A 23207-nucleotide genomic window follows, 5' to 3' on the forward strand; every position below is an offset into this window, starting at 1 on the left:
AACAATATTACATACTTAATTGCCATGTTGAAAATAGTAACATATTCAAAAATTAAGAAAATTAATGAAGTAGAATTGTGTTTATAGTTTTAAAAAAACGTAAATGTTATCTTACGCTACAACAGAACAATGACCACTCTAATTTGTTTTTTAGGGGTATTCGAGGTCGCTGACAACGAATCTGATAATTAAACCCGCTGTAAATTTACCGTTTGCATGGTATGAACCCCTAGACCTTGGGACTATTTTTTGCCATTTCACCATCTTCGGTAGTGTTTTTTTTACATGATACGTTCGCGTGCGAACTGACGTAGTGGAGTGGGGTGTCTTATCATATCGAGTAGGAATCTTTAAGCGGTCATTTAAAGTAAAGGCTTTTTTTTTTAAATGTGGTTTATTTATTTATTTTTTTTTTTTTTTTTTTTGTCTTACGTAGTTTTAATGCTTTTTAATTGATCTAAAAAAAAGTTTTCACGCGGTTTTTGCAAAAACATAACCACCAAACATTTTTATAGCTTTCGTTCTTTTTAGGGGGGGGGGAGTATTCCATTAACAGGTGCTTCTGCAGTTTAATTAACCGTTTTTCCGTAAGTAATGTGCCGACATTTACCATTTCACAAAAATTCTGTTTACATTGGGGAGGGACGGTGGTGGTGCTAGGGCGCGCGCACCCCAGCACCACCACCGCCCCCTCCCCCAATGCACCTGTTAATGTGTGGGAACATGATGAGAATTAGCAGCGAACCGGATGCTAACGTATCCAGCGTAAGAGACAAAATGAAAAATCGTCTTTTGCACATATGGCTCCACGCATCGTTTCTGTTTGGAAAAAGAAAAATAAGATAGCCACAAAAGAATTATCAACCAATGGCAGAGCTCCGCGCCTAAAATAAAGGCCTAAAATATCACAGTCAGTGGGAGCCGATGTGCCCCTATAAAACAAGGCATTTTTAGAAAAAAAGAAAAAAGGAGAAAAACATAGGAAGCGAAGATGCCGTGCTGCTAGCTGTTGAGGAAAGAAGTCGCCGCTCTCAAGTTAAAAGCCAGGACACATATCACCGACAGTAGCACGACCGGCCACCCACTTACCACCCCCATCGTCCGAAAAGATAAGTACGCTTACGAACATTCATTCTTTGTTAAATTATACAAGCCTACAAAAGTTCTTTCCTTATCAATGCATACACACCTACAAACATCCTACGAACACTTTACCTCTTCTAATTAAAACTGTCATTAATAAATAAACCGGTTCTCAACCTTCAATATTCGTCTGTCCTTAATTGCATGGAGTCAGATTCTACATACTTCAAACGTTGTCAATTAAATGTATTCTTTGTTGTGACCTCTATGGCCTCTATGGCCTGTATTCTTTGTTGTGACCTCTATGGCCTTCTCCATCTATAAACCAACCAAAAAAACCTCAGGGCCATAAATGGAATACCCACCCCCCTTAATAGAACGAAAAACATAAAAAATTTTTGTGGTTATGTTTTTGCAAACCGCCCCTGAAAACTTTATTTTTTGATAAATTACAAAACCCACATATTTTTTTTTAACGTTCTTATTTGAAAGATTCCTACGCGATGTTATACGACACTGTAGTGGACTGGTGGATATATTATACATATCCCCCAGTCGTACAAAATAGGAAAAATGAATTGTTTTGAGGAAGGAACAAACAACGCGTTTACGTGAATTAAACGAACCAGAATTTATTTTGTGAAGAAACAAATGAAAGAAAAGGGTACTACATGTGTTTAGTTTGGCGTGCATCTCTCGCTGCTTACTAGTGAGAATGTAGTGATGTTCTAAATCAATGTATTTGTGGCGGACCAGGATATAACTCGCTACAAAAGAAAATAATGAAACATGGAAAGAAGGAAACAAAACTCAATTGCTGGATAAAATAAACATGTTGTTTATTTTCTGTTGAAAAATGAATGTTTTAGGTGTAACTCGTGTTCATGTCCGCGCGTGGAAAGAGGAGTGAGCAATGTAGTGGAATGAGAAATGGCAGTCCAGCGTGTAGACAAAGAAAAAGATAGAGGGTTGACATCAGTAAAGCTGTGCGCACATGTTGGTATTGTCCACATGGAAATGTCTTCAGGCCACTAGCTGTGGACACGAACTTGTCTGGTTGATGGACCAAAGCAAAAGGGAAAAAAGAGTGAGAAAGTCAATCCAGTTCATGGAGAGAGAAAGCATATAAAGTGTACGTACTGTCTGTTAGCGCTTGCCCCACACAGTAGCAGGTGGCATGAGGTGCTCGGACGCGCACGCCTCGAAAGGGAGGCAGCTGGTTCGTCGACCTCTCAACTCGGAAGCCGAATTGAAAAAGGGCAGGAAACAGCTTGTCTCTTACTTTTATAGTTGTTTCCGGTGGTCTTTTGCGCATGTGTGGATTTCCTTCAAAGGGGAAGTGATGTTGCCCATGTGTGCGTACGTGTGCGTATATGTGAGTACATGTGTGTACGTTAGCATGTGTGTATACGTACATGAATGTGAGTGAGTGTACACGAACGTGAATAATATGTCTACGTGTGTGTACATGTGCGCGTATGTGTATGTCAAGAAAAATGGCTTGAGATGTGAACGCGTGTTTTTGTGCAAGACTAGAAAAGGGCTCGTACATATTTCAGTTGAAAGCATTATTACATACATAAAAGTCATGTCGAAATAAGTATAAATTACAAAAGTCTACAAAAAATTATCAAATAGCACAGTGGCTAGATGTAGTTTTACCAAAAAATCATACACAATTACGTTCTGACCTTTTATATTTAAAAATAATGAACTGTAATATAAAAAAAAAATAAGAGAGATAAGTCAGTTTGTCAAATAGAATTAGCCGCATAATTAAAATATACAATAAAAGTTAACAGTTCGGTCTTTGTAATTTATACTAATTTCAACGTGACATGTAAGTACGTAATATTTTCACTGGAGCTGCGTTGGTTTAAAACATCACGAATCTGCACAAAGTGTACATTTTATTTCATCAGCTTAAAATGAATTAAATAAAACTTTGTAAAAAGTCACAAAAAATAACACATGTTGACTAGAAAAAAGTCAGATTATATTTTAATACCACAAAGAAATAACTGAAGTACAGCGGCGAACAATAAGATTGTCGCCCTAGAAAAGACGACATGATCCCATTTCCGTTTGATGAAAACCGGTTTTCTTTTTTTGTTGCAGACGATCTACTAGTTGACAGTTGTGTACAAATCCCAAGAGCAATAGGAGTCTTCTATCATATCTAACAGTGATACAATGTTCAATGAGCGAGATCACAGATGCTCTCTACCAATTCAAGTTGTGACAACAGGACCATTGCCAGTTCAAAATGCAAATCCGAGTGGTTCAACGATTGAGGGCATAGCTCAACAAAGTTTCCAACCATGGTTACGGTCTTTGGTATAGTTTCAAGTAAGGGCCACATCATGCCACCTAACATCTTCAAAGTCAGCTTGAAAGTGTACCTGGATGTGCTGAAGAGTGTGATAATCGTCTGATGCAATCAGGTGGCCACTGGCAGACTCTGGCAGCAGAATTCGGCACGAGCTCGCAAGTCCAAAGAGATCCAGGCTTTGCTTTAGAAGGAGTGCTATTACTTTGTACCTTTCTTTCACTGGCCCCTCCCCATCCCTTGACCTGAACCCGCTGGACTACTTTGTTTGTTCATATGTTGAGAACATCACCAACATGATCTCCCACAACACCAAAGCCAGCCTGACGGCCGCCATCTGCCAAGATTCTGCTGGTGTTTGTGGAAAAGGCATGCTCCCAGTTTTGAAATCATATTGAAGCAGTAACTGAGGCTGGAGGTAGCTACATTTAAAGGTGTCAACTCATAACCAAGTTATTTGAATTGATTTTTTTAATAAAAGTTTTAAAATAAAGCTGTAGTGTTGTCTTCTTTTGCGCAACAAATTTAACATTCTACTTTTTTTCTTTTTTTTTAATGAAAACTATTTTAAAAATATGATCTTTAAATGAAATAAATTTCTAGAATCTTATACAAATATGTATATTTCAGGAATTTTTATTATTAAAAGGGCATTCATATAACTAACAGTTGAGAAATCAAAAATAAACAAAATATACAATAACTTTTACCAAGTGTAAGAAAATTTAATTTTCTACCATCTATATAATTTTAAAGCATGGAAACTGATTGTAAGATTTATAATGTTTGAATATTTTATTGTTACTTTTACTTAGCCAAACACAAGTTTATACAAAAAAATGGTCATATACTTTTTTAGATTGCTGCTAATTTTCAAGCTTAAAAAATAATAACAAAACAAACCATACCTTAACCCGACTGGCAACCACTCTTGGCTTTAGGGTTAGTGCTACAGTAAGAGATGTTTTTATTATTCTGAAATTAACAATCACCTCTATAATAAATCTTTGTTTCATGTTTGAACAATTTGAAGTGACAAAAGAAATTTTTAAATAACAAAACTTACAAATAGCTTTAGAACTTTAAAACAATAAAAACTTTAATTTTAATGCATTTGGTAACATTTTTTTTTTCATCTGATATCTGCTATTAACTATATTACATCATTGCCAATTTCAAATAAAAAAAAATTATTGATTGCAGAAAATCTTATTTAAAATTAAAAAATCTAAAACATTTTTATTTCATTTTAGAAATGTCTCCATTGTTTTATACAATTGTGTTTTGAAATAAAAGTCCAATTGAAAATTAGTTTTAATTTTTCAGATATTATCCAATGTGTTGAAGTTTAATCGCACTAGAAAATTTTTATTTTTATTCTGTTTTTGAAGCACTATTCTATTTTATTCTGCTTTTGAAGCATTCTATGTATGCAGCGGCACTCACCCTAGGTGAGGTTGACTTGGTTTTCACCAGAGGAGGAAGTGCCAAGGGAACATGAAATTCATAAGTAGTCCCCATTTGCTTGTATATCCCGATCAAAGAAGATGGCGATGTAAGGTTTTTTGCTATTCTTGCAAGGACATCCTCCTATATGCAGAGTCTAGTATTCATAAATGATCACCCATCCGGTACTGATTAGACTAGAGCAAAGGTTAAACTTTCACCAAACAAAAAATTGTTATTTCTTTGTACTGAAAAGAAAGTTCATTATCATGCACTCATTGTTAAAATGGACATTGATTTTATAAACGGTGTAAATGTTTCTAATTTAATTGTACGTAAAAGAAATGAAAATGTTCTCAAACATCCTAAAATTAGAAATTTCATTTACACCTGTTATAAAATCAGTGTCTATTTTACAAAGACGGTAATAGAGGCTCCTTGCAGTAAATCCCCTCCACGCCACATGCAAAGAGAATAATATATCCCAAAGATGTGAGCAGCTAAATATAAAGTATTAAATATTATCACATGTATTAGTAAACAGCTATGTAGGACTAGCGTTTTGACTAGGAGCAAAATATAGTATCTGCTCTGATACCACACTTCATTTTTTCTGCCCTCACACAGTAAAGGAGAAATCCTTCTAGACCAAGGTAATTTTATTTTCATTTTGATCCATATCGCCTCTTTTGGGGCAGCTATATTTTCCAGACATTAAAAACCGACTTTATACCAAGCATTGTTCTTGTTTAGAACCAAGTAAATAGGAATGAATAAACATGAAAAAGACCTTGTATAAGTTATTCTCTTTCTTTTTCCTGTTCATTCAGCTTACTCATTTCTCTTCTTTCTCCTTCAGCATGAGATCCGGAAATATATATATAAAAAAAAATTAACTCCCATGTAGGTGTGAACTTGAGAATTCTCACCAAATAAGAAAAATTTCTAGCACATGTCTTGGGGCCTCTGTGAGCAAGTTGATCTCATTATAACCAGTAACTTGATAAGCAAAAAAAAAAAAAAAAAAATGGAGAGGTCTTCCGGCTGACACACCCATATCGGTGTCACTCCATAGGAATGATGAACACAATAACAATGCATCCAACAATTGTAAAGACAAAGTACCCAATAACCCTGTGTTGTGACATGACTCGAATACATGACTACTTTGCACGTATAGTTAAGGAAATTGTAACTAGTAGCAGTGAGTTGAAACTGCAATTTAAAAATGCAAACTTATAGCAAACCCTTAGTCTACTTGCCAACTGTTGCCAGTTGTTACTACCCTACACAGACGACTATTATTGTACCTATCATAGCCACTTCTATTACATTTCCTCTATCTACAATTATATTGCCCAACAAAATGAGTTAAACAGTCACACAAATTGAAACTCTAAATAAGAACATACATATTTCTAATGTTCCTTTTTCTCAGTTCAAATTTTCTACAAATTAGAACATTTACTTTTAAACAAAGGCACAGACAATTTTCTCACACAAAATACCTTTACGATTTGTAAATATATAAATACAGGGCAGAACTATAAAATTGTCGCCTTAAAGAAAACAACACTGCAGCTTTATTTTTAAATTTTTATTGGAAACATTGATCCAGATAACTTGATTATGTAATAGAGCTGACATATATTCAATGTAGCCGCCTTCAGCCTTAATCAACGGTATGATACAGGTTCAGAACTGGAAGCATGCCTTTTCCACAAGCACCGGATGGAGCTTGGTGAATATTTGGCAGATGGCGGCAATCATACTGGCTTTGGCGTTGTGAAAGGTCATGTTGGTGATGTTTCTCAATGAAGTAGTCCAGCTGGTTCAGGTCGAGAGAGGAGAGGGGACCAGTGAAAGAAGGGTAGAAAGTTGTGGAACTCCTTCTGAAGTCAAGCCTAGGTCTCTTTGGACTTGTGGACCAGCGTTGAGTCCTGCCACCACACCTAGGGTCTGCTAGTGATTGCACCAGCGGATCACCATACTCTTCACCACATCCAGGTACACTTTGTTGTTGACTTTCAAGTCAATTTTGAAGATGTGAGGTGGCATGATGTGGCCCTCACTTGAAACTTTTGAATACATAAAATTAATGACAAGACATGAAAAAATGTTAAAACGTTGATCAATCCTCATAGACTCTTTAGTATATTTACATAATTTTATTTATATATATATATATATATATATATATATATAAGCAAATAACATACACGTTGCCTTTTAGAAAGTGGAAGACGTTTTATTCCCTAACCATGCTTTTATCTCTTTCATTCAAAACAATCATGTTTGTCTATTACTCCATTTATTAAGTGCTATCTTGGGTCTTGTTACATCTAAAGATGTTGTCTATATCGCATCTAAACCTTTTACAGTTACTATTCCTGTTACTAAAGAGAATTTAACAGCTGCTAAATGGTGGCCCATCATCATCACATTAACCACCTTTAATGGATAAGTATTAAAGATTGCAGCCAGAATGCAAGAAAAAATGTTAAGAGAGTAAACTTAGCATCCTGAGTTATGCCCCTTTGGTTTGAGAACTCTTCCCTTAAGGAGTCATGTTTCTTCCTTTTCCGGTGTTAACCTTCTTAAAATAAAGACGTCGATAATCTATCTCCGCGTGTGGACCTTCCTTCTTTTACTGACCGCCACATACATTTAACGTGTCTACTTTAACAGGTTATGGGCCCAGCCAATTAATGTTTGATGGCGATGAAAATAATTATGAGATGTTCGAAATAAAATTCATGGGGCACCTTCACAGGCTAAAATTAAAAGCCGAATTAAAAAATGAAGATGATGAAATTGATCCACAGAGAAACGAGGATATATTCGCAGAACTTATCCAAGTTCTAGATGATAGAGGTTTGGCATTAATCATGCGAGACTCAAAAGATGATGAAGGGAAAGCTTTAAAAATTTTAAGAGAACCTTATTTGTCCCAAGGCAAACCAAAAATCATTGCCTTGTATACCGAACTGTCTACCCTCCAAAAACACGAGGACAAAGATGTTACCAGCTACGTTATACATGCTGAAAAAGCGATAGCTGTTTTACGAAATGGTGGAGAGACAATTTCAGACGCATATATTACTCAAGGGGTTGCCGTCTACCTCCAACACATTAAAAGCCATAGTTACACAAAGAGATACGCCACAAACTTTGATGGAATTCAAGGCATCACTACGATTATATGAAGAAAACATGAAACCCAAAATGGAAGACGCCATCATGAAGACATCAAATAAAAAAGAACCTCCAACGTGTTTTCGGTGCAACAAATATGGCCACTTCGCAAAAAACTGTAACAAAAACAGGTGGTGTAAATTTTGTGAAGTAAGAACTCATGATACAAAATTCTGCAGAAAAAGACAAACTGAAGGAAACAGCCATTCATACTACAAGGTAGGAATAAATCCTCATATTATTTCTGATAACTTTGAACTATTAGTCGATTGTGGAGCTACTGCCCATATTATTAATGATGAAAAAAAATTTGTTACTTTTGAACGTGACTTTAACCCAGTAGAACATTATATTGAGCTTGCCGACGAATCTAAAAAAAATAATATAGCATCAAAGAAAGGAACGGCAAAAATAACGTTACATGATATTTATTTAAAAAATGTTTCATTCGTGCCAACATTTACGCAAAACATATTGTCGGTACAAGCCGCTGTAGGGAAAGGCTGCAGCGTGGAATTTGCACAAAATCATGCTATGATAATCACCAAAGACAGCGTTAAATTTAAAATAAAGAAAAAGGGAAACTATTGTTGAGGGAATGGCCATTATTGAGAAAAACAATATACCACCGTGTGAAACTTGTACTCTTGGAAAAATGTAAAATTTGCGATCAAGAAAACCAGACGAAGATGCCAGGTTTCCATTAGAACTAGTGCATTGTGACTTGGCTGAGAAAATAGAACCTGTTAGTGTGAATGGTTACAAGTATGCCATAACATTTACTGACGACTATTCAGGCTATGTGATGGCATATTACCTCAAGAACAAAAGCAACACAGTCGACGCTACAAAACAATTCTTGGCCGATAGTGCTCCTTATGGAAGGGTTAAGAGATTAAGAAGTGATAACGGTTCTGAATTCACATCAAGAGAATTCAAATCACTTCTTGTTCAACATAAAATCTGACACGAGACCTCAGCCCCCTACTCACCGCACCAAAATGGAACCGCAGAACGAGGATGGAGAACATTATTTGAAATGTTGAGATGCATGTTAATAGAGTCTCATGTAACTAATGAGCTGTGGCCATATGCTTTTTTGTGTGCTACACTTATATTCGAAATAGGTGTTATGATCACCGAATAAAACTGACAACTTATGAGGCACTAAAGGGTAGAAACCCAAATGTTAAAAATATGAACATTTTTGGTACAACGTGGTACGCCTATGTGCAAAATAAAACAAAATTAGATACTTGGACAGAAAAAGGAATTTTTGTAGGATACGACAAATATAGTCCAGCCTATTTTGTATATTTCAATGATAAGAAACCTGTAAAAAAAATACGGTTAGTGACTTTTACAAATGAATTTAACGATGCAGGGGAGACCACTCAGGATAACACGGGCCAAAATAGATATACTTTTACAAATGAGTTTAGCGATGGAAGGGAGACCACTCAGGATATTGCAAACCAAAATAGATATATTAATCCAACTTTGGTTCCTTCAATATATCCTGACCATTTCAGTGAACATATGGTCGATGAGAGTAGAACAAACGAACTTCTATTTGATCCCTACGAGGGAGATATAGATAATAGCAACAGTCAAGCTAGCGAACAGACAAGTCACGGAACAAATGACAATTCCGAAAACAGAAATCCAAGGTACCCACTGAGACAGAGAAAACCACCCACTTATTTAAAAGATTATGTCACTAGCAATAACCTAAGTGATGAAAATGAAGAATGTATAAATTCTTGTGAAAATAAAACTATCCCTGGATCATATCGTGAAGCCATAAATTCACCGGAGGCTGATAAATGGAAATTGGCAATGGAAAAGGAGATGAATTCCTTAAAGGAAAACAACACTTTCACTCTGACAACCCTCCCTGAAAACAAAAATTTAGTTGGGGGAAAATGGGTGTATAATATAAAAAAAGATGAAAAAAATAATGAAGAATACAAAGCTAGATATGTTGCCAAGGGGTACAGTCAGATAAAAGACATAGACTACCATGAAACATATGCACCCACCACCAAAATAACCACCATCCGAATTCTAATGCAATTTACTGTGCAGTATGATTTGATAATTCACCAGATGGATGTCAAATCAGCATACTTAAATGCCAAAATAGACTGTGATATTTTCACCCAACAACCTGAAGGATTCATTACTCCAGGCAATGATGGGCTTGTTTGGAAATTAAACAAATCACTCTATGGCCCAAAACAGATCGGTAAAAATTGGAACGATCAACTGAGTAAAGAACTTCTACAAGAAAAATTTAATAAAATCACTATCGAGCCATGCATGTTTGAAAAAGTTGATAAAAATAAAAGAATTATAATTCTCGTATGGGTTGATGATATCTTGATTGCCGCAAATAACTTAGACACAGTAACCGAAGTGAAGACCCTACTCAAACAAAAGTTTGACATTAAAGATTTAGGTCAAATCTCAAAATTTCTTGGTGTGGACTTCATAGTCAAACCAAATGAAATAGAAATGAATCAACGGACATATACTGAGAAAGTATTAGAAAATTTTAATATGCTAGACTGCAAACCCAGACTAACACCCTGTGAACAGAAATTAAATTTCCACAAGGTACAGAGAGGCTATAGGAAGCCTGGTTTACTTATCTACTTGCACCAGACCCGATATTTCATGGGCCGTAAATAAATTATCACAGTACAACCAAACCCCCACAATTGAACACTGGAATGCAGTGAAGCATGTCTTCAGGTATCTGAAAGGGACTTTAAATTTTTGTTTATCTTTCAGGAAATGTGAAGGCGGCCTGAAGTTAACAGGATTTACCGATGCTGATCAGGAAAGCTCTAAAGACAGAAAAAGTATGTTGGGGTATTGTTTTTCCCTAAATGGAGAAGGACCTGTTATTGCCTGGAAAAGTAAAAAGCAGTCTACCGTAGCTCTATCTACATGTGAGGCTGAATATACGGCAATGACACCAGCCATACAGAAAGCACAATATCTACTGCAATTAATAAACGATATGAACAACACAAAAGAATGGAAGCAAGCAACAATATATTCTGACAACCAGAGCGCAATCTGCATTGCAAAAAACTCTATCACTAATCAGCAGGTAAAACACATAGACATAAAATATCACTACATACGGGACAAAATAAACAATGGTACAATTGAACTGAACTATGTGCCTACTGACAAAAATATGACAGGCTGCTTCACAAAACCCCTGGCAAGGACCTGCATGGACTGTGTAAAATTAAAATTATCAGGATGTAAAGTTTAAGCAGGGGTGTTAAGAGAGTAAACTTAGCATCCTGAGTAATGCCCCTTTGGTTTGAGAACTCTTCCCTTAAGGAGTCATGTTTCTTCCTTTTCCGGTGTTAACCTTCTTAAAATAAAGACGTTGATAACCTATCTCCGCGTGTGGACCTTCCTTCTTTTACTGACCGCCACATACATTTAACATGTCTACTTTAACAAAAAATTCTGTATGAGCATTAAAAAGTTTTATGTTGTTTTTGTAAAATATTAATAAATGAGGAATCATTTGGAGTTAAAATTCAGTTAGTTTTACGCATGTAATTTGAGAAGAAACACACTTGAAAAGTCAAGATGATGTGAATAAGCAGAATCACATGACATCTGGTCAAATTCGGCTGCCATTTTGTTTGGATTCTGCTTATTCACATAATGTTGACACATTTCAAGCCTGTTTTTCTTAAGTTACATGAGTAATATTAAATGAATTTTAACTCAAAATGATTTCTCATTTATTATTATTTAACAAAATCACAACAACAAAAAATGGCTATTCTACACTACTGGGACGAGATTTTGTAGTCGGTAAATGGAGTTTTCAGATAAAAAAAACAATGGTTTCAACAGATTTTTTTGTCAGTTCTAATAAGTTACGATGGTAGCTTCCAAATTATGCAATTAAAATTACCTGAATATTATTGAATTATTAAAAAAAAAACTTTAATCGTGGTAGCAGGTGAAAAATTGCCGCCATCTTGTTTAAATCGAAACTGAAAATTACCTCCTATCTAAACTCTCCTGTGTCTAACGATCGTTTTCATCAAATTCTATTTTTATTTTCTTTAATAAATAATTTTCTACCTTATCGATTTTCGTAATTTTTGGATATAATCATTTTAAAAATACGAGGAATACATAAGATACAATTGTTTTCATGTGAAATTCAGTATATTAGGATTTCCGAAATTTCATCCCAATAGTGTAGAAGCACCAAAATATATTTATAATGTCTACACAGAATTTTTTTTCGTATTCTGCTCTGGACGCAACCTTTAACATTTACTCTGTAACGAATGCCCAACACAAATAAGATATTTGGCTTCATACAAGCAAACTATGAGATTGCAGTCCAAGTTGGAACAAAAATATAAAAAAAATAGGCGATTATCATTGCAACAGAAAAAAGTGTTTTAAAAAATTGTCAACAAATAACTGTGGCCAAAGTCAATAAAAGTTACTTTTCTACCTACTTGGTTAGTAGAAAAGTAAGTTTTATTGCTTTTGCTAACAGTTATTTATTGATGATTTGTTTTCCCTCCCTTTTTTTTATTAAGAATTTTTGACAATCGAAAAAAAAATGTTTCAGTATAGGAAATTTTTCCACATCTAATCAAAGACAAAACAGATACTACCTATTGATCCTAAGGCAGGATGACAACAATTTGAAAAAATGTGTTTGTAAATGAAACAAATGATTTTTTTTTTTAAGAAGGTGCTCTCTAAAACTGTGTTATTTAAACAATAACCATGCTTTCTACCTTTTGGTTGAGAAAAATGTTGTATCTGTTCTGGATAGTGTTTAAATGCCATCCTCCTGGACATTACCTCCATCTTTGAGAGGGAGCATGGTCGATCATCGTAGGTGTCCTTATCTAAGGATTACTGAGAGGACTCGATCATGATTATTTTTGTACTTTTTCAGTACCATCCTTTGAGGAATGGAATTGGATTCCCACAATAAACAGACCTACTCTACTTTTGGCATTATGGGATGGATGTCTACAATATTTCTTGAACCTTAACCACATTGCTAGTATTAACTAATAAATTTACTAGTTTGGCACTACAGCAAAATTAGGCATAAGATTAATTTAACATGGGAAAAACCAGCTCACTAAAGCCCTTCCTCTCCCCCCGAAAAAGTGAAGGTACAAAATAGTTAATAAAGCCCCATCCCATTCCGCTCACAGTAAGAATGGATTTCTAAATAATAACGTTATTATTTAGAAACGCATTCTTGACATGAAAAGAGGAAAATCCTTTGTTAACTATTCTGTTCTTATTCGAGAGCATTTAGGATGAGTACAAAATTTGCTGTGATCAGACCTGTCGGCATTCCCAACTCAACTGAATGATTATAAACCGGTCGAAAGTCCACCCTTGCCATCCGACTTTCGAGTGGAGTATGTTCACTCTTACTGTCTAATGTGCCCCTACCAGGGAATTTTTTGTCCAGACAATTTTTGTTAGGTCAGAGTGCTCCTACTTTAGGAGTGCTGTCTTCATACTCCCCACCTTCGACCTTGTGTCAAATCATGCTGCAGTGGGAAGCATGTAAATAATTACGAAGGATGAGGACGAAGGATGAGGACGAAGGATGAGGAATTTAGGTAAAAATGGCAAAAGTGAATAAGTAGGTAAAAATGGCACTGGTAAAAATGGCACGTAATGGATATATAAGAAAAAATGACAAACCGAGAAAATGTAGATGAATATCTCACAATTATTAAAAGGGTCAACAATGAATAAATAATTTAAATGTTCTTTGATCGAGAAGCGTCACCTGGCGATAGTTTAGTGAAGAAACGCACTACAAAAAAGATGGCTGCTGTCTGTATACTGCGGAAGCGCTTTTTGTTATTTTGTGAACACGAAAAGTGGTAAAACTAAATTAATTTTTCTAAATAAAATATTTGTTTTATTTTTTGCTAATACACGAAATGGTTTCTTTTTTGTTTGTTTGTTTTGCAATAACACAAGAAGTGTTAAAAAAATTTATTATTTTTTTAATAAATATACGGTTTCGTCTATCGTGTCTTGATTCCGTGACTCCGTTCCGTTCGGTTGCGTTACATAATCAACCATATCCACTTCCAGTAGCTTGATTTTTTCCGAGCACTGATCTTTGGGCATTGCCTAAAAATAATCTTTTGTGGTATTAAAAAAATAAATAATGTTAAACAAAACAAAAGTGAGGGTTCGATTTTTTGTTTGAAATTGACCAGTTGTTTTTGTTTTTTTTATATTCGATTAAAAGTTTTTTGGGTTTGTTTTTTTACTCGTACAGTCGTACACTGATTGTTTCTAAATTTTTCTAAAATCTATTTTCAATCGATATTTTTGGAAAAACTCAAAACGAGTTTAGAATTTGGAACTACATCGGTCGACTAGCGCACTTTGGTGCCATTTTTACCTAGTTATTCTCACCTGCCATTTTTACCGGTGCCATTTTTCCCGTGCACCGAGGGATGAAGTAATGCCTGGGTGTATCCTAGGACAGAAAAGAACGTATTCCCCTGTGTCAAGTAAGGCTTAACTAATGCACCAAAAAGCTGGTTTTGTTGAAAACGAGGCTGGCTTCTGTCTGCCCGCCTCCATTTTGTCTCAGCGAAGAAAAGGAGGAAGGCAGGGAGTAAAAAGAAAAAGTGAACGTCGGCAGTTTCGAAATCGTCGTCATCATCTTTCTCTTTTTTTCCTTCTCCGTGTTGGTTGCCTTCCCTGTTTGTCTCTGCCATTATTATTATTCGAGTAGCACGGCCGCCTCCCACGGTTGCTGCAATCTCACTGGTTCGCGCATTGACCAACCAATTCGTCAAAGCAGTTCTCCCGCAATCGTAAAGGTTCGTTGTTTACTATTTTCATCCTTTGACCAATAGACACTCACGTGTCTTTCTTTCACGCTTCGACTTCAAACAATCGCTCGCATTTATTTCCTACATTGACAAATCGCTATCCACAAACCGACAACTTTTTTTTTCAATTAATTAAAAAAAAAAAAAAGGTGACGATCCGATAAATATTTTCGATTTCGTCTTCTACTCTGGCCTTCAATGGCGTCATCTTTTTTTTTCCTTTGTTTGATTCGCGTAATTATTATAAAAGCTCCTTTATTACTTCAGTTTTTTTTTTATTATTTTTTTTTTCTTTGTAAAATATCATGAATTAATAAACAGAAAAAAAAGCAACTTGGATACGGATTTCTAGATTCTTGTGGAAACCAAATTCCCTTCCTTGTAATGCTACATTGTTCTTCTTGGCCTACTTAAACAAAATAACAATAACAATTTTCCATTGTTTCAAACGTTTGTTTACAATATAAATAAGATCATATATAAAGAGTTCTAAATAACAAATCCAACAAAATAATCTTGTAGATTTTAAAAAGTTATTTTCAGTATAATTACAATTCTTTTCGTTAAATGCAAGAATAACAAGTCAAAAAGTCATAAACGAAATCGTCCACTACTTTAAAACTTTACTTTTGTGTGAAATACAAAAAAAAAATTCTGTCTAAATCCCCCCCCCCATGTGTTTAAACTTTAATTTATAAAAGAAAAAAATAAATCTTTCTAAAAACAAGCTGAATGGAATCTCATTATGTAAACTTTAGAGTGCATAAATAGTTTCGTATTTCGTAATAAAAAAAGTATATTTTTATTTTTGATACTTATGCACAATATTGACCGTGCTGTTTTTTGGGGTTTTTTTGATAGGATTTTCAAGTTAAATTCAATTTTTACTGGATATTTTGTTTATTGTTAGGCGAATACAGAATAGTTAACGAAAAAGAGATTCCTCCTCATGTGAATGAATTTCTAAACTAATTTCAGTACGATCGGAATGCATAAGCATTGTTATAATTGTTTTTCGCAAAAAGAAAAAGGGGGTGTCTACAAATATATATATAAAAAAAATTAATTTCTTTCGACTAATTTCAGTGTTTACTGTTTGTGTTTTTTTTTTGTTAGTTTTTTTTTTTTTTTTTTTGTAAAAAAAAAAGTGTTAAAACATTCTGATTTTTTCCCATAAAATAAGTTAAAACGCACAAAAAAACTTATAGAGGTAGGTTGTCTTTGGTAACATTTATTTTGTATTTTCTTATTTTTTCACTCCTTTTTTTTTTTTTTTTTTTTTTTTTTTGTTAGCTGTTCTGGAAAAAAAAATCACCGGATTTCTCCTTCAGTTCACCGCCCGAGGATAAAAAAGATGAAGTAACAGATACTACACTTTTTTCCTAGACAAAAAAGCAAGACAAATGACTCCTAGTTAAGTAGAGAATAATTTAGTTTTAAAAATGCCCCCCCCCCCCTCCCGAGTGCAGCAAAGTTAGGCGGTTTAACATAAGGAAGTCCAGCCAGCTCCGGCTTCCCTCCATCGAAAAAGGGGACACTCTAGATGGGTACAAACAACGTTGAATATGTTGTCATTTCACCGAGAATGGGGAAAGGTTAATTTTTTTTTTAAATCGTTCCCCCGTCGGTAATCAGGACGTTTTATTACTTCTTTTTTTATTTATTTTTATTATAAGAAGTAGACATCGCCCTCAAGACACTCGAAAAAAAATCGCTCGCAACGATTGTATATGACTATGAGTGTGATTGATTCTATAAAAATTAGCGGGTCGAGGGGGATGTCAGCAGAGGATTGATGATAAACTAATACTCTTTCCCGTAGGTGGAGGTAATGTCTGGGAGAGAAAGAGATCGCCTACTAGGACCAAACAGAACCACCACCACCACCACCGCAACTATGTTCATCTCTTATATAATCCTGATGAGCATCAGGAAATATATACACGGAAGAAGGCCGAAGGATCGGTCGAAAATGATGTGCTTTTGAAAAAAAACGTTTTCGTTTCTTTCAAAAGAGCTTTTGTATTCCTACATGTCAACAAATATGAAATAAATACAGAAAAAATATAAGCATTTATATATTTTTCGTATTGATTTTTTTTATCCATTCATATATATATATTCATTGCAAATTTAGCTTTCATATAAGCTGTATCGCCTGGAGAGGTCTCTAATTACTAATAACTAGCTCGCTGAAACATGCTCATGACTGTGTAGCAACATATTACTGCTCATGTAAAAACAAATAAAGTGTGTGTGTGTGTGTGTATATATATATATATATATATATATATATATATATATATATATATATATATATATTATATCTATAAAAGTGAAAGTGTTTGTATTTCCCTACGCAATAACTGTCAATTTTCAGCCTACAGACTCGAAATTTGATATACAAAGTGCTGAAATTTCGGAAAATCTTTGTAATCCGTTTTCGGCCAGAAATTCGGCTGTTAAGGGGTCAAAGTACAACGATTTGACCTGTGAGAACTCTATCAAACTCCTCCGCCAATTTTGAGTATAAACAATTGAAATTTTAGATATAGGTTCCTTCGACATGGATCTAACTTAAGTCCAAAACAATAAATGTTAAGGGGTCATAATAAGGGTCAAAGTTTTAAAAAAAAAATTGACTGCTTTTTTTTTTCTTTTTTTTTTTTTGCGCTCAACATACACCTCCAAACGCCGGGCTGAAATCCTAGTATGTGTGTGTGTGTGTGTGTGTATATATATATATATATATATATATATATATATATATATATATATATATATATATATATGCACTTTTTTATTATTTTTCTGGAAAACTTGGACTCCAACGTGATTTGTCATTTAAATTGACACGTGGTTTGATTAGCAAGAAACAGCCGTCGTACACTTGGTCGTTATAGTTGTAGTAGTAATAGTAAGTCAACTTAACTCTCAAAAGATTTTTTTTTTTTCATTTAGTTCCCAAAGTGTCCTTTCGTCCCTTTAATATTCGTTTATATATTTTTAAGTAAACAACAAAAATTAAATCGTCTCAGAAGCTTGAAGTAGTATTTAATTCATCTATTTTATTAGATAAATTCAAAAATCTTTCAAAAATGAGTAACTGTGTTTACGCTACTTTTCTAAATTCGAATTTCTAGCGTATTTTTCACATCTTTGTTTTGCGATAACGCTTTCTCTCTCATGAAAACGAATGAATGAAATGCTCTACTCCACATTAATAAATTTAAACTATCTTTTGTATAGATCTATTTTGTTTTTGACCTTTTTTTATTGCATGTTCTCCACTCTTGCCTTCATCTTATTTATATCACGATTATCATAAAATCAATTTCCATTAAAATGTCAATATTTGTACTGTATGATGGGCATCCAGAGGATTTTACGGTAATTGAGCATAATATAGTAGCTTAACTTTCCAATACGTCGCTATTAAGCACAAATTGGAAACAATACATCCGCTTTTCTCCAAAACTGCCTACTTGGGCAAAATATTAAGATATTTTGTGTTAATATATTCATGTTTTAAAATATATTTATTAACAGAAACACTGTTGGGACGAAATTTCGGAAATCGTAATACTGAATTTTACATGGAAACAATGGTATCTACGTATTCCTCGTATTTTTAAGATTATTATATCCAAAAATTACGAAAATCGATGAGGTAGAAAATTATTTATTAAAGAAAATAGAATTTGAAGAAAACGATTGTATTTGCTTATGTAAGACACACTAGAGTTCGAAAGGGAGGTAATTTTCCGTTTCGATTTAAACAAGATGTCTGCAATTTTTCACCTGCTAGCATGATTAAAGTTTTTTGTCTTTTTTTTTTAATAATTCAGTAATATTTAGGTAATTTCGACTGCATTATTTATTAGAATTGACAAAAGAAAAACAGTAAAAACCATTATTGTTTTTTTTATATCTGAAAACTACATTTATCAACTACAAAATTTCGTTCTGATAGTGTAGAAGCGTCCTTTTTTATCAATTTCTATTTTATTTTTGGCAAGCAATTTAGATATAAAAATATATTTATTTACAGAAACATGTAAAAAGAACAATGAATGTGTCGCTAAATATTGTTTTGAATTCTTAAACTTTTTTATAAATTTTTGTTTATTTTATTTTTGGCAAACTAATTAGATATTTTAAAAATATTTATTTACAGAAACATGGAAAAAAAACAATGGGCGTAAAAAAAGGAACTTTATTTGAAAAAAAAAAATGCAAATATGTTTTTAAAAAAAAAGTCAAAATTAATTGATAAAATGTTTACGAATAATCCTATTAGAATTCAAACAATATTTTATGTTTCTGTGAATAAATATATTTTCAAAATATCTAGATAAATGAAACAAACACTTTAAAAAAAGCTTTTTTAAGCTCGAACACAATGCGACACTAAGAAATCCATCTAACCATATTTTGCTCCTTGAATAATGGCAAAACAAAACATTCACAGCAAAGGCCCACCTTTAAAATTCAATACAAATTTTATTGATCCTCGGTTGCAAAAAAGGAATAACTATCTTTTGCCTCAATAAACAGAGCTGTTAACAACCTTGATAGGTGATAGTCTTTGATTACATCAATTCCAATGTAGGGAGTGATTTCCCTTTAATGGGAGCCACTTTAGCATTGACAAATATCAACGAACACTGAGTCTTTGTTTGACACATAAAGAAAATCCATGAACATGCTTAGATGCATCACAGAAAGAAATGATTCCAACGGGGGAGTATTCCACTAATTCACATCTGGAGAACTCCGTCCCATATTTTATTGAACTCTTTGGCATGCAGTTACCACAAGGTAAGAAAACTTTCAGCGATCTGCTGATCCCACGATAAATTGTTTTTCCACAATTGACTGACTAGAATCTTCCCCTGAATAGGAACGGGGGAAAAGCAACAACAATAGGTCATATACACTCAAAATCTGCAATGGTATCCCACGTTTAGTTTCGACATTATCGTCTATAGCTGCAGAAGTAAGTTTAAAAGAATCTGGTTGAGAGGAATATCGATAACCCAACACCTTTTCATAGGTAGGAAATGGAGATGTAATAGAATCATCGTCCAACATTTTAACTTGCAAGTTCGTGCAATTGGAATTGCAGGACCGAAGCTCGGACCCTGCTTCCTTAACCTGTCACGGACATTGCTGTAAACTGAAAGCAAGGAATTACGATCACAACTAGTGATGACCAAATTGTCGACATTCAGACCCTTATTATTTAAGGATTCTGCTACCCTTTGCATTATTTGCAAAGAGGGCACATAATTAGACTCTACTTTAGAGAGCTTCTCAGAGTCCTACGGCAGATTGTAATATTTTTCTGTCCCTGAGGACAATAGACTCTTTAAAATTATTTATTTTCTCTTCAGCACAGGAAGATAATTTATTGTTCTCATCAATTCCAACGGAATCTAGGCAGAAAAACTTAATTCTATACTCTACAAAAGATTTGTGAAAGAACAGTTGCAGTGCATGTAATAGTAGGATTCAGCATGCTATCAAATAAGAATCGCATGTACTTATCATAGGCCGGTAAATCTTCCTTAACATTTGAATTAAAATTTAAAAATTTGGACCCTTCAAAAAGAATTACATACTTGGAAATTTTCCAAGCTGTACCTCCTAAACATTTTATTAAACGGAGCTTATTTATCTGTTGAATTAGATCAGGCCTATTATTTCATGTATAACTGAGCCATTTAATTCGGAGTATCTTAGACAAAGACAAAAACCCTCATTAGTCAATTTTGAAGTGATCTGGTTGAACCTATCCACATGAAATTTTAACTTCAGATCATTTGCAAATAAAGCAGAAAATAGAAAGGATTTATGATATCCCAATTTAAGGGAGACTTCAGCTTCCTGAAGTTTCAAAGATAAGAGTATTTACTGGCATCTCAACCGTCCCTGACTTTAATTTCTTTCCAGGACTTAATTGGTTTAAAACTGTTTGAGAAAAGTGTGACCTCTGACTGCCTGTATCTAATAGGCAGTAAAATTAAACTGGGTGGCCCCTTAGCCTCATTGAAATTTTAATTACAGGAAAAATACAATTATTTCCCTCTCTTGTTAAAGAGGTATGTCCTCAAAGGATTTGGGACTTTTAGGACACCTGAGAATAGTGGTTCTTTAGTCCATAAACAGCGCAAGGATAAGGAAAATCCTTAATGCCCTTGCAATTAATTTCAGATCCCCCCCCCCCCCGAGACACCTGATTGCATAATTTTAATTCCTTGGCTCATTGACATTTAGCGGCAAAATTCAAATATTTGGGACGGTCCTTTGGCCTGTACCCTTCAATAATTTTATTAGTTTCACTATTATTAGTGACTGTTTTGAAGGTATTCACACCCTTCTTAATATTAACAGATTTCGAAAAAGACTTGGTCGCCATATTGGACCTAGCTTCTAATGAAGAAGCTGTTATTTTAGGCAGGCTATTTTTCCACCTTGTGGTGCTTAATGGAGCCACCATTAAAATTTTCAAAATGTCAATACTATGTGACATTATAGAGGAAAGCGAAGGAAAACGTTCATTAGTTGTATTCATTAATTCTCTACGTACACTGCTTGGGAATTTCGCAAACAAAATATGTGCTACTATATCTCCTGATGTAGAATTTTCTAAAAGGAAGCCCATGTCACACGACATCCATCTCACTTAAATCTAGTTTGACTCATTCAACCATACTCTAAGGTCCATTAAAGAAGTAACACATTCAGACTGAGGAATAATTTCCTCGAAAATTCTATTTTTAATCAAGGAAGGGTTACAGAATTTCTCCTTTAAACACGACAATGCCTGATCATAATTTTCAGGGCTCATGTCAAAGTTGGCAATAAGGTCAAATGCCTTGCCTAATAATTTAGATTTTAATAGAAGCAGCTTGTCTGCTTTATTCATGTTTGAGGAACAGAATTTGAATCTCTTAACAAAGCTGTGAAATTCAAATTTATCTGACGTAGGGGAACCGCTGAATTTAGGACATTCCAAATCCATTTTCATCGGCTAAATTGTAGATTGCTTTAAATTAGATTCTCCCAAGTCAAATCTTAATCCGCATACCTTATTTCTAAAGTCAAATACAAACTGCGCTGATTCATGGCATATTTTGTCTCTTTCTTCAATAGGTAATTTTAATATTAGCCCATCGATCAGACCATTTAAATCCAAGTTTCAATCTCTGAATAACTCAAATTGGTCGATACTCTCTCAGCCATTTTCTCAACCATCACAACATACTGGTGATACAAGACTGTTTAGCCTCAACTTTGGCCAATATTTTTTTTTGTAGCCATTTTGTTAGAAAAATGGAGAAATTAATAATGAGTGGCGAGAAAATCAGGAAATAAGTTCTTAAAACAGACCAGGAAGTTATTACCAGTTGAGCAACGCCTTCCTAACCAATAGAGGGGAAGAAAAAGAAAAAAATACTTTTAATGGCGAGAAAACCTGATATATATTTTATTTGTTATCAAAATTCAACCACGCCAGTAGAAACCGTAAAAATGAGGAGAGGATCTTTACACAAGAAACACAACAAAAAAAAACGCGACCCCCTAACCCCCTTCCACTAAGCAAAAAGTCGACAGTGTAGGGAAAAAGAGGAAATACAAGCGATGATATGTCATGTATAATGCTAAGCAAATGTTCAACAACCACCTGTTCTAGTTGGTGTCAGTTTTTAAAAATGAGCTATCTACTCATATGTAAATTATACTTAATTTGCATATCACTACATTTCCCTATAACGGAGGGGCTTTATGCCACGAGTACTTCTTATACTTCTTCTTGTGTCCTCCTGAACATCTTCCTTTATCTCTCTCTATTCCCTTGGAGATCTGGATCTATCACGGCTTTCCCTATAACCACAGTGTTCCTTCTGCATATTCTGATCTTCCTCTTCTGCCTTGTCCCATTCTACTTCTTCTTCTAACTCACCCCTCTCTACTTTTTCCTCCGCAGTCTCATTCTGCAGTAACTCTTCTGTTACATCAATAATGAGCAGCTCTGAAGGCATTTCCTCATCCGATTGTTCTCCTTGGGATCTTATTTGGTCAGCATGAGCTAGAACACTGTTCACATTTAATATTGCAGTATTATGTCCTTTCCGCATAAATTCTGCTGTCTCGGTTTCCGTATTCCTATTTCTTTTGTACCACATCTTTTGATTTGTCGCATATGACATACTAAAAGGGGATCTTAATTGTCTGCCCATTAAGGCGGA

General features: G+C 34.4%; 1 protein-coding gene across 2 annotated transcripts in view; it reads left to right on the forward strand.

Moving 5' to 3' along the window:
- The window catches only part of LOC145303513 (nuclear transcription factor Y subunit beta-like), a 78809-nt gene that overhangs the window by 25564 nt on the left and 30038 nt on the right, over positions 1-23207 (forward strand). The window contains exon 1 of one of the 2 annotated variants that reach the window (XM_080144993.1): positions 14635-14940. The exons of the other annotated variant lie outside the window; for it this stretch is intronic. The gene's annotated coding sequence lies outside the window, so the exon portion shown is untranslated. Of the gene's footprint in view, positions 1-14634; positions 14941-23207 lie in introns of those variants that run through there. 2 annotated transcript variants of the gene reach the window in all.

Source organism: Euprymna scolopes, chromosome 1 (assembly GCF_053919585.1).
Source record: "Euprymna scolopes isolate OS-2025 chromosome 1, ASM5391958v1, whole genome shotgun sequence".
NCBI classification, from domain to species: domain Eukaryota; kingdom Metazoa; phylum Mollusca; class Cephalopoda; order Sepiida; family Sepiolidae; genus Euprymna; species Euprymna scolopes.